At 62.6% G+C, this 5,000-nt stretch overlaps 1 pseudogene; it reads left to right on the top strand.

Annotated features, from left to right (window-relative positions):
• The window catches only part of LOC124561075, a 7,963-nt pseudogene that overhangs the window by 634 nt on the left and 2,329 nt on the right, over window positions 1–5,000 (top strand).

Below are 5,000 nucleotides of genomic sequence, written 5' to 3'. Positions count from 1 at the left end.
CGCTGGGTGCCGGCCTGCGGGCCGGGTGCGCAGCCTGTCCTTCCGCGGGCCTCGGTTCGCGTCTGTTGGGCAGAGCCCCGGTGTCCTGGCTGGCTGCCCGGCGGTATATCTGGAGGAGTCGATTCGCCCCTTTGGGCGCTCGGGCTCCCGGCAAGCGCGCGCGGTTCTTCCCGGATGACGGACCTACCTGGCCCGGCCCCGGACCCGCGCCGCTGTTGGCTCGGGATGCTCTCGGGCGGAATAATCGCTCCCGTCAGCGGCGCTTCAGCTTTGGACAATTTCACGACCCGTCTTGAAACACGGACCAAGGAGTCTAACATGTGCGCGAGTCATTGGGCTGTACGAAACCTAAAGGCGTAATGAAAGTGAAGGTCTCGCCTTGCGCGGGCCGAGGGAGGATGGGGCTTCCCCGCCCTTCACGGGGCGGCGGCCTCCGCACTCCCGGGGCGTCTCGTCCTCATTGCGAGGTGAGGCGCACCTAGAGCGTACACGTTGGGACCCGAAAGATGGTGAACTATGCCTGGCCAGGACGAAGTCAGGGGAAACCCTGATGGAGGTCCGTAGCGATTCTGACGTGCAAATCGATCGTCGGAGCTGGGTATAGGGGCGAAAGACTAATCGAACCATCTAGTAGCTGGTTCCCTCCGAAGTTTCCCTCAGGATAGCTGGTGCTCGTACGAGTCTCATCCGGTAAAGCGAATGATTAGAGGCCTTGGGGCCGAAACGACCTCAACCTATTCTCAAACTTTAAATGGGTGAGATCTCCGGCTTGCTTGATATGCTGAAGCCGCGAGCAAACGACTCGGATCGGAGTGCCAAGTGGGCCACTTTTGGTAAGCAGAACTGGCGCTGTGGGATGAACCAAACGCCGAGTTAAGGCGCCCGAATCGACGCTCATGGGAAACCATGAAAGGCGTTGGTTGCTTAAGACAGCAGGACGGTGGCCATGGAAGTCGGAATCCGCTAAGGAGTGTGTAACAACTCACCTGCCGAAGCAACTAGCCCTGAAAATGGATGGCGCTGAAGCGTCGTGCCTATACTCGGCCGTCAGTCTGGCAGTCATGGCCGGTCCTTGCGGCCGGCCGCGAAGCCCTGACGAGTAGGAGGGTCGCGGCGGTGGGCGCAGAAGGGTCTGGGCGTGAGCCTGCCTGGAGCCGCCGTCGGTGCAGATCTTGGTGGTAGTAGCAAATACTCCAGCGAGGCCCTGGAGGGCTGACGCGGAGAAGGGTTTCGTGTGAACAGCCGTTGCACACGAGTCAGTCGATCCTAAGCCCTAGGAGAAATCCGATGTTGATGGGGGCCGTCATAGCATGATGCACTTTGTGCTGGCCCCCGTTGGGCGAAAGGGAATCCGGTTCCTATTCCGGAACCCGGCAGCGGAACCGATACAAGTCGGGCCCCTCTTTTAGAGATGCTCGTCGGGGTAACCCAAAAGGACCCGGAGACGCCGTCGGGAGATCGGGGAAGAGTTTTCTTTTCTGCATGAGCGTTCGAGTTCCCTGGAATCCTCTAGCAGGGAGATAGGGTTTGGAACGCGAAGAGCACCGCAGTTGCGGCGGTGTCCCGATCTTCCCCTCGGACCTTGAAAATCCGGGAGAGGGCCACGTGGAGGTGTCGCGCCGGTTCGTACCCATATCCGCAGCAGGTCTCCAAGGTGAAGAGCCTCTAGTCGATAGAATAATGTAGGTAAGGGAAGTCGGCAAATTGGATCCGTAACTTCGGGATAAGGATTGGCTCTGAGGATCGGGGCGTGTCGGGCTTGGTCGGGAAGTGGGTCAGCGCTAACGTGCCGGGCCTGGGCGAGGTGAGTGCCGTAGGGGTGCCGGTAAGTGCGGGCGTTTAGCGCGGGCGTGGTCTGCTCTCGCCGTTGGTTGGCCTCGTGCTGGCCGGCGGTGCAGGATGCGCGCGCCTGCGCGGCGTTCGCGCCCCGGTGCTTCAACCTGCGTGCAGGATCCGAGCTCGGTCCCGTGCCTTGGCCTCCCACGGATCTTCCTTGCTGCGAGGCCGCGTCCGCCTTAGCGTGCTCCTCCGGGGGCGCGCGGGTGCGCGGATTCTCTTCGGCCGCCATTCAACGATCAACTCAGAACTGGCACGGACTGGGGGAATCCGACTGTCTAATTAAAACAAAGCATTGCGATGGCCCTAGCGGGTGTTGACGCAATGTGATTTCTGCCCAGTGCTCTGAATGTCAACGTGAAGAAATTCAAGCAAGCGCGGGTAAACGGCGGGAGTAACTATGACTCTCTTAAGGTGGCCAAGTGGCGGCGGTGTGGCTGCATCCGGACTTGGCTTTTCGAAGTGCGGTCTTGATGTAGTCGTGCTGCTGCTGCGAGGTGCCTTCCTTGGGTTATAGTTACAGGGAGAGTGATGCGCAATACATGGGCCTAGCCCTCTTAGCCTCTCCTCTCCTGCGGTCTTCTCCCCTTCTCGTGGGCCCGCTGATTTTTGCAGAGTGGAAGACCGCACCAGGGGCTTGGGGGGGTTACCAGCCCCCCCTCGCATTATCCCCTTATAGTTGGGGGCAGCCGACAAGAAACAAGAGATGGTGGCCCTTCCGCTGAAGGTGCCACCCCAGCTACCCCAGCACCTATCCGGCCAACCGGCCGTAACGAAAATGCGATAGTTTGTGTAGCTCCCTTTGCTTGCAGTGAGTGCCACCGCACTTTTACCACGAAGAACGGTCTCGGGGTCCATCGCCGCCGCCAACACCCTGCGGCCGCCAACGCTGAGATCGTGACGGAGAGGCATCGCGCGAGGTGGACGGAGGAAGAAGTCCTGTCGCTCGCCAAGGCAGAGGCCGAACTGTTCCTGGAGAGGGACGCCCGGTTCTTCTTTGTAAATCAAGAACTTACCAGGATGTTCCCCGACCGAACGCTTGAGGCAATCAAGTGCCGACGGCGGCAAGCTGCCCACAAGCAGCTTGTCCGCCAATTCATGGAGGCACTTGAGATCGGTCGGGGTGAAGAGCCGGCGTCCCGCCGTGGAGCAGCGAGCTCGCTGCCTGACGCGGGCGAGGCCGCTGCGCCGCCCGTCGACGCAGCCGAGGACTTCGCGGCCGACACCACCGGGCCGCCGCCGGAGGGGCCGACTGACGCCGCCATCTGGGAGCATCTGGCGGGGCTACCTGCTTCCGCCCAGCGTTTCTCTGCCCTGGATCGAGTCATTGGTCTGGGGCGGGGCACGCCGCCCGATGTCATCCTGGGCATGCTCCCGGATGCCCTTGCGTCGGTCGGGTCCAGGGGGGAGAGGTCGATCACCAGGACACAGCGGCCGCGCCAACCATCCAAGCGGCCGCCTGCCGCCCCGCCGCTGCAGAAGCGCAAGCGGCGCCGCTGGGAATACGCGCGGACACAGGACGCCTTCCGTAGGTCGCGTGCACGTTGCGTGCGCGGCTTGCTGGACGGCACCCTGCTGCAGCCGCCACCCGACATCCCCGGTCTGCTGGACTTCTGGGCGGACCTCTTCACGAAGAAGCCGATCTCCACCGCCGGCTTCATCCGTGACCGCCTTCTCCCGCACTCGGAGCCTGTCGCTCCTGAGTGCCTATGGGGGCCGGTCACACGTGAGGAGGTCGCTGCTGCCTTGCCGCCCAGGGGATCGGCAGCCGGGCCGGACGGCCTGACTCCAGCGGAGCTGCGGCGCCTGCCGCATGAAGTCCTGGTGAAACTCTTGAACCTCTTCCTCCTGGCCCGCGCCCTCCCCGAGCGTCTGCTTCGCGCCCGGACGTCACTTCTCCCCAAAACGGCTGCACCAACATCCCCCGCTGACTTTCGCCCCATTACGGTCTGCTCGGTGTTGGCGCGGACCTTTCACAAGGTTCTCGCGTCACGCCTGATGCGTGCATGTGCTGTGGACGAACGTCAGCGGGCATTCATCCCCCGGGATGGGATGTTGGAAAACACCTTCATCTTGGACACTGCTCTCACCGACGCAGTCCGCTCCTGTCGCTCTGTTTTTGTGGCATCGATCGACGTCTCTAAAGCGTTCGATTCGGTGGACCATGCCGCCCTCCGCCCCGTGCTGAGGGCTCATGGCCTGCCGGATTGCTTTATTGAGTACGTCGAAAGGTGTTACGAGGGTAGCACGACGGTGATAGCGGGCGGCGCCGACGTGGGCGTGCCCCTGCAGCCGGCTAGGGGTGTGCGTCAGGGTGACCCCCTCTCCCCCCTCCTTTTCAATTTTGCGGTGGACTATGTTTTGAGTCAACTTCCCTCCCACATCGGAGCTCGGATCCTTGGTCGCAGAGTTAACGCTGCGGCCTTCGCAGATGACGTCCTGCTTTTTGCATCGACCGCGAGGGGATTGCAGTCCCTCATTGACGCAGCCGTCGCAGCCCTCGCCCATCTGGGGCTGCAGATCAACGCCCGGAAGTGTTTCACCCTCGCCTTAGTCGCGTCTGGGCGCGACAAGAAGGTGAAGGTCGACGCCGACGTTACCTTCAAAGCGGGCAACGCCACCGTGCCCGCCCTACGTGTGGGTGAAACCTTCCGGTACCTGGGACTGCAATTCTCCACCGCTGGTCGCTGCGTTTTCAACCCACGACGCCACCTGGTGGAGCAGCTGGACGTCATCTTCCGAGCTCCGCTCAAGCCGCAACAGCGCCTCCACGCCCTCACCACCGTACTTCTGCCTGGCCTGTACCATGGGCTGGCCCTCAGCCGCACCCGAGTGGGTGCGTTGAAAGCGGCAGATGTGACCATCCGTGCCGCCGTCAGGAGATGGTTCCGCCTTCCGGCGGACACTCCCCTGGGCTACTTCCACGCTCCTGTAGCCCAGGGAGGCCTCGGCATCCCATCATGCCGATGGATGGGGCCAACACTTCGCCGGTCCCGTCTCCTGGCGCTGAAGAGGATTGGGCCAGCCGCCGACGGTGCAGGCCGGGACGAGGTGCAGCGTGAGATTGAGGCGCTGGAGCGGCATCTTATGTGGGAGGGCCACCTCCTCAAATCGTCGACGCAGGTTGGAGAGATGTGGGCCGCGCGCCTACACGTTGCCTTTGA

Source organism: Schistocerca americana, unplaced genomic scaffold, assembly GCF_021461395.2.
Source record: "Schistocerca americana isolate TAMUIC-IGC-003095 unplaced genomic scaffold, iqSchAmer2.1 HiC_scaffold_1143, whole genome shotgun sequence".
NCBI lineage: Eukaryota > Metazoa > Arthropoda > Insecta > Orthoptera > Acrididae > Schistocerca > Schistocerca americana.
This window is presented reverse-complemented; position numbering and strand designations above follow the sequence as displayed.